Source organism: Dipodomys spectabilis, unplaced genomic scaffold (genome assembly GCF_019054845.1).
Source record: "Dipodomys spectabilis isolate Male_0828 unplaced genomic scaffold, ASM1905484v1 ptg000015l, whole genome shotgun sequence".
NCBI lineage: Eukaryota > Metazoa > Chordata > Mammalia > Rodentia > Heteromyidae > Dipodomys > Dipodomys spectabilis.
In genome coordinates this window covers 10,531,431-10,539,251 of record NW_024870692.1, presented here as the reverse complement: position 1 = coordinate 10,539,251, position 7,821 = coordinate 10,531,431, and the positions used below count along the sequence as shown (strand labels likewise).

Sequence of the window (7,821 nt, the reverse complement as noted above, 5' to 3'; positions counted from 1 at the left end):
ACGCTTTCATTCATGAACATAGTCTACCTTATCATTTACTTAGTTAATTTCTGACAGTAGTGTTTTATAGTTCATAGTAGCCTCCTTGATTAAGTTTATCCCAAGGTATCTGGTTTTTAAAAAATTAAATAAATGTTTATTTACAAAGAAAGCATAGCCAAGAACAAACACTGCTATAAAAATCATTGATTCCTCTAAAAGCCACCCACAAACAATGCTAACTCACCCAAAAGGTCAGGTCTCTAATATTTTTCATGTGTGAAACTGGCACTCCACAAGTTACTGGTCTGTGTGGGCCTAAATTTTGAGCATGGACAGTTGCTGGAGCTGGTTGTCTAGCTGTCCCATGCCATGACTAAAACCTGCAACACCCACACAGATTCAGAAAATTGCATGCATTCAACACTCCACTTGTAGGCAAGTTTCTCCACTGCCTTCTTGCTGGCAATCCTGGAAATGAGCTTTTGTTCAAACCTATTGGATCTGTCCACCCCATCCCAGGCATGTCCAAGCCAGATATTGAATCTGTTGGGAGGAGGTGCTGGCCACTGTAGGGAGGCCTTTCCTTTTTATTCTTATTCTCCTTGGCTTTATTCTTCTTGATGAAGTCAGCCATGGGGTCCCCCTCTCTTTCTTGTCCTCCAATCCAGATCTTCATCATTAATATAGCCAGCCAGAGGTTTTGGCATCTCCGTTATTGAATCCGGTACATTTTGTTGCTGTTGGCGGCTCTGGGCAAGCCCTTTGCCCCACTGGGCATGCTGTTCATCTCCTTCTGAGTCTTTTTCTGCTTCTCTCCTTTGCTCTAAATGTTCTAGTTTCAAGTTCCTCTTATAACCACACTTGTCTCGAAGTACAGTTTCAGCAAACTGAAATTCAGCTTCCAACATAATGGTTCTCTGGTCCCGTTTCTGGAAATCTTGCTGCTCATGCTGAATGCCAGTTAACATCAACTCTCTGAGGAGGAGATGGATCCCTGGTGTCATGTTGGAAATGTCCATGTGATGGTAGGTTGTCATTGTGGCCTCCCAGAAGCTTCCATTTAATGCTGGAACAAAAGGTCTCCATCTTCTTTACCTACTCTGGAGGCTCATTCACAAACTCAGCCACCACAGTCAAAGCTCCATCCTCATCCTCTTGCTCCTTGCCTGTCTTGGTAGTAGAAATAGCTGTATAGCTCATGTCATTATCAACAATTTGCATTCCCTTGTTGCTGCCAAGTTTTGGATGCTGTTTGTGACTGGACTCAGAGGCTTGGTGGACCGCAGCATCTTCCCGGGACAGGCAACATTTCATATGCTCAGCCTCAGAGAGTGGCAGAGGTGTGGAGACAGTTCAGCGGTGCAGGGGATAAACTTCTTCAGTTCCAGCCATGATACCCCTCAGCCATGTCAGCCTGATAAGACTCAAGCTTGTGTCTCAGCCGCAGAACGCAGGGCAATGAAGTAGGATCAGATAAGTAGTACCTTAGGGCTAGGACTGTGTCTTCCCTCTCCACTTGCATCAGAGCAACTGCACTGATGAGCTGAAATGGGTACCATGGTGACCTGAGGAGAGCCAGGAGAAAGGAGGCATGATAAAATGGCACCTGAGCTGGTCAGGGCCTAAATAGGGCCACAGTCAGGGATCAGGGTCACAGGGAACTCCAGAGTCTCTCGAGTTCATAGCCCAGGACTGGTAGGTCCAATATCTATTGACCAGTTCCCAGCCTTACCTCTAGAAATTCAGGCATGCCCATCACCTAAAGGTAGGACTTCTCTTTCTCCACCATGAAGACAAGATGGTGCCAGTTAAAGCCAATTCTCTTTTATTTGTCACGCTGCCAAGATGGTGCCTGTTAGACTCAGTATCCTTATTTCATTTTTCATTAGTTTTATGTATGTAGAATCAAATCATTGATTCTTCAGTGAGGGCTGGGTTGGGCCCTTAAGACCCCGAGTGTAACTGAGTTATCTCTCTCTTTTTTTTTTTTAGCCTCATATACCCATTGTGGTCTTGGCTTGTGGGAATATTACCAACTAGTGGAAGAGAACATAGAACAAAAAATACTCAAGAGGAGGAAGGGTCAGGGAATCTGAAGTGCCATGTGCCTTCCATTTCAAAATCAGCAGATCTCAGCTGCATGTGGTGAAGCAAGGATCCCATCTACTTTTACCACATGGGGGTGGTGCGGATGATTATGTAGGGTCTCCTCCTAGTGGCTTTGAGGCTGTCATTGACAAACTTTATTCATTCATTCATTCATTCATTCATTTTATCATAAAGATGCTGTACAGAGGAGTTACAGTTACATGAGAAAGATAACGAGTACATTTCTTGTCAAATATTGTTACCCACTCCTTTGTTGCTCTCCCACAGTCCTTTCCTTCCCCTACGTCTTCCACTTTTCTCCCCCCCACCAAGTTGTAAAGTTCATTTCTGACATAGTGTCTTGTGAGTATTGTTGTTGCAATGGGTCATCCTTTGTCCTTGTTTCAGCATTTTATTATTCCCCTTCCCTTCCCCAAATCAAGATAAATGTATATACAGGACAGAGGGTGCCAGAATCAAAGACAGTAATTGCCAAGGATAAACCAATGGAAAAAGAAAAATGAAATAAAATAAAAAGAAAGAACTAGATACAGTAGGGAACAACAAGGTCAACAACCATGTTTCCATGTCTCAGAGTTCATTTCAATTAGGATCATTTTTATGGTCATATGTACATAGCTATTGAGCTATTATGATTCTTTGCCAAGACTATCCTAGGCATATACTAATTATTACAAATGAGGGAAACCATAAAACCTATGATTCTTTGGGAATTACTTCACTTATTGTGCTTTTTTCCCAAGTCTTTCCATTTCCTTATGAAAGGGGTGATTGTCATTCTTTCTGATAGAAGCATAAAATTCCTTTGTGTATGTATACTACATTTTCTTTACCCATTATTGCGAGATATCTGGATTGGTTCCATATCTTAGCTATGGTAAATAATGCTGCAATGAACATGGTTGTGCTGGTAGCTTTAGTGTGGCCTTGCTTGTGATCATTTGGATAAATGCCCAGGAGTGGGATAGCTGGATCATAAGGGAGTTCTATGTTTAGTCTTTGGAGTAACCTCCACACTGCTTTCCAAAGTGGTTGAACCAGCTTACATTCCCACCAATAGTGTAGTAGCATCCCCTTTTGGCCACATCCCTGCCAGCATCTGTTATTATTTGTTTTCTTAATAGTGGCCACTCTAACTGGGGTGAGGTGGAACCTCAATGTTGTTTTGATTTGCTTTTATGCCCAGTGATGTTGAACATTTCTTCATATATATATATTGGCCATTCTTATTTCCTCTCCAGAGAAGTCTCTTTTTAATTCTTTATTAATGGGGTGGTTGTTTCTTTGGGGATTTTTTATTGGGAGTGTTAATTTTTTGAGCTCTAGGTGTATTTTTGATATAAGACCTGGGTCTGTTGTATAATTAGTGAAGATCTTCTACCAATCTGTGGGCTTTCTATATATCTTGCTAGCTATGTCTTCTGCCATGCAGAAGCTCTGAAGCTTAATGTGATCCCATTTATATTTGATTTGTTGTGTTTCTGGATCTTTATTTAGGAAGTATCTATCTGTGCTGAGGAACCTCTATTCCTTCCTGTAATATTTTCAGGGTCTCTACTTTTACCTCAAGGTCTTTGATCCATTTGAAGTTGATTCTGATGCAGGCTGATATATAAAGATCTAATTTCAATTTTCTACATGTGTATAGCCAATTCTGCCAGCACCATTTGTTGAAGAGGCTGTCTTTCTTCCATCTGATAATTTTGGCTCCTTTATCAAAGATTAGGTGGCCATAGGTCTGTAGGATCATGTCTGGCTCTTCAATTCTATTCTATTGATCCTCAGGCCTGTTCCTGTGCCAGGACCAAGCTATTTTTATAATTACAGCTTTATAATAGTGTTTGAAGTTTGTTATTGATATTCCTCCAACACTGTTCTTCCTGCTAAGGATTGTTTTTGCTATTCAGGGTCTTCTATTGTTCCATATGAATTTTTGGATTGCTGCTTATATTTCATTAAAGAATGTTGTTGGGATATTGATTGGATTTTTAGATAGATTTGGGCAGTATTGCCATTTTCATGACATTAATTTTCCCTATCCAAGAGTATGGTAGATTTTTCCACTTCCTTAAATCTGCTTTAGTTTTTTTTATGTTTTTAAAGTTTTCATCATAGAAGTCGTTGACCTCTTTGGTTAAGTTTATTCATAACATTATAATGGAATACTTTTCCAAACTTTAAGCTAGCAAATTTGACAATACAGAAGAAATGGAAGAATTTCTAGCAAATATTGATATACCCAAACTGAATCAAAAAGATCTAAATCAACTACACAGACCCATATCAAGTATTGAAGTAGAAATAGCAATAAAAGAACGCCCACAGCTGAATTCTATAAAGCTTTCAAAGGAAAATTTACTCCAATACTCCTCAAACTCTTCAATGAAATTGAAAGTGAAAGATCATTATCAAATTCATTTTATGAGGCCAGAATAACCTTCATCCCAAAACCTGATAAGGACCCATCAAAGAAAGAGAACTATAGATCCATCTCTTTAATGAACATGGATGCAAAATTTCTCAATAAAATCCTGGCTAACCGACTACAACACCTAATCCAAAAATTCATACACGATGGCTAAAAAGAATTAATTCCAGGGATGCAAAGCTGGTTCAATATATGCAAGTTAATTAATGCAATTTAAGACATCGATAGGAGCATGGACAAGAACAGCATGATCATTTCAATAGATACAGAAAAAGCATTTGACAAGATCCAACACCCCTTTATGATGAAAGCTCTGGAATCAATGGAACACCCCTCAATATAATGAAGGCCATGTATGACAAACCTCCAGCCAGCATTAGACTTGATGGAGAAAAGTTAAAAACATTTCCTTTAAAAACAGGCACAAGACAAGGATTTCCACTCTCTCTACTTCTCTTCAATATTGAATTGGAGTTCCTAGCCAGAGCAATAAGGCAAGAGACAAACATAAACGGGATCCAAATAGGGAAAGAAGAAGTAAAATTCTCCCTCTTTTGCAGATGACATTATCCTGTACTTAAAGAACCCCACAGATTCCTCTCCCAAATTACTAGAGCTGGTCCAAAACTTTGGTAAAGTAACAGGGTATAAAATTAACCCACAAAAATCAGTAGCTTTTCTGTATGCCAACAATAAGAAGAGTGAGGCTGAAATTTTTTTTTAAAAAAAGCAACTCCTTTTGTAATAGCCTCTAAAAAATAAAATACCTTGACAAACTTCTTTAGCCAAACAGAATCTCCAAGTTGGATGGGATGGGTTGGATCAAAGCTGGGTGTAGGTAGTATTTCCCCAACCTGTTTGTACATCTTCTGTTGGCAAATCCAGATGATTCCTAAGTGACTCCAAAAAGATTGACTCCAAAAAGATAGTAACATGTCTGGCATCCTTGATCCTGGCTGTCAGAGTGGTGTAAAAGTCATTGGGAACTGAGAAAAGTCTCAGCTGGTGCCTGCCCTATGGAGTCTCTTTTCCTCTAGCAGCCATGATGGCTGAGGCCATTTTACCAATGGGATTTTAAGGAACCCAAGTGCCCTTGGGTATCATTTGAATGGTATTATAAATGGTGTTGTATTCTTGATTTCTTTCCAGATTGTACATTCCTGATATTTAGAAACACAGGTAATTTTTGCATTGATCCTTGATCCTGCAGCATAATGAATTGGTTTATTAGGCCTAGTAACATTTTAAAGGATTTTTTTGGAATTTTCATGACATGTTCCCATAGGTAGGGTTTCACTTCTTTCCAGCTTGGATTTCCTTTTATTTTTCTTGCATAATTGATTTGGTTCAAATTTTTAGTACAAAGTTAAAAGCAGATGTACTTGCCATTGGTATAATAGTAGTGTGAACAATGTCACAATAAAATAGTACAGACTGTGTTTCTTAAACAGTAATTTATTTTAATGTATCTAAGAGCTCAGGCTTCTCCTGAGAGTGCTCTCCTTGACAGGCAGATGATGACAATCTCACTGTGTTTAAAAACTCTTTTGTATTCTTAATATCATATTCTTCATTTGAGAAAGTACTTTCAGATTAGAGACCTACCCTTATAAACAAATTTAATTTTAATTGGCTCATTAAAAATTTTATCTCTTAACCATTCATATTTCTACAGTACTGGGATATATGAATGTTGGTGGAACATAATTTAGTCCCAAACAAATATGATGCTAATTGTGTGTGTTTCATCAAGACTGTCAGGTTGACCAAGTTTCTTTCTATTTCCAGTTTGCTGAATTTTTTTTAACTCGTGGAAAAAAGTTGGATTTTGTCAAATAACTTGGTATCAATAAAGAATATCATGTTTGTTTGTTCCCCCTCCCTTTATTCTGTTGATGGATCAGTCAGGGATTGGTTTTACATATTGAACAACCCAGGTATTTATGGAATAAACCTCATTTGGATAGTGTTGTACAATCTTTTTTATGTTCTGTTGTGTTCTATTTATTATTTTTAAGGATTTTTAGTCCATGTTTATAGGAATATTGTAGCTATCTTTAAAGTACCATGTTCCATATATCAGCTTCTTGAGTAGCTGGGATCACAATGTTTGTAGACATTAGTTCGCTTCATCTACTCAATTGAACACAAATTTCCATAGGATTCGTTTATAGTGCTCTTGATTTCTGCAAGCAGTGCTAAGTTATAATGAGCCATACTGAAATTCACTGTGTGGAATGTCTGCATGCAGAACCATGTTGACTTATTGGAAATGTTAGAACAAAAATGCTAATGATCAAGAATTTGCACATTCTTTGTTTAGTACCTAGTTTCTTATGACTTCCAACTAAAGTGTTTCCGTGGGGAGAGACACATTCCTTTCCACCACACCATGCATGCATGAAAGACTGAACCCAGGATAATGTGCAGGATGAGATGTAATAATGGAGCCAAAATAATGATGATATTTGCTGTTTATGATGATCTTAGTTCATTCTAAGCAGCAAGCCAAATATTTTAATCTAGTATTCTCAGTACAGCTCTTTAGGTTGGCACCATTTCTATACTGGATTTGCAAATGCAGAGAAGGGAATCAAGCCTGAAGAAAGATATGAAATCCACAAGAAAGAAAAAAAAGCCCACACCAATACTTTTTCAAGATAACAGAATAAGGGGCAAAAAATGAAGCTTCAACCTGGAGAATTTGGCATTTGTTTCACAGGAAGAACAGAAAGCTTCTCAATTTTCCCAATGACTTGTTTGGAATTGAGAATAGATTTGAGTTGGGATAATTTCCTGCTTTCGAAAAGAGAGCAGAATCAAAAGATTTTGAGGTTACTGACATGTTTGAGACATTTTAGAAAGAAATAAAACTATTTTATAGCCTAAAGTCTAGTTATTACAATGTAAGAAAGTTCATAAAGTTCTAAAATTTTCAGTGTAGCACAAAGCACATGAAGTAACATTGTAAAAACAAATATTCCATAGTTTTTTTTTAATGACTCAATGAGGCATTTATTATTCCAAAGTGGATTTACTTAGCTTCATAAATCCAATTATCTAAGAGGCTTTTTAAAAATTTTCTTCTAACAGCTAAGCAATGTAATAAACTCTAAAGAAGATAAACTTAAAAGAAGACAGTACCATTTGTCCAACCTTTCTTTAATTTGTTAGGTTTCTGGGTCTCTATTAAGAAAATTTCAGCCTAGGGTTTCTCCTACTCCTTCGTGTAATGTTTTCAGGGTGTCTGCTTTGATTCCGAAGTCTGATCCGTTTGGAGTTGATTCCAGTGCAGGGTGATA

The 7,821-nt window shown here is 37.9% G+C and overlaps 1 pseudogene; it reads right to left on the bottom strand.

The window, feature by feature from the left end:
• Positions 1-335: 335 nt before the first annotated feature.
• LOC122095831 lies at positions 336-1,019 on the bottom strand (annotated as a pseudogene).
• Positions 1,020-7,821: the final 6,802 nt, after the last annotated feature.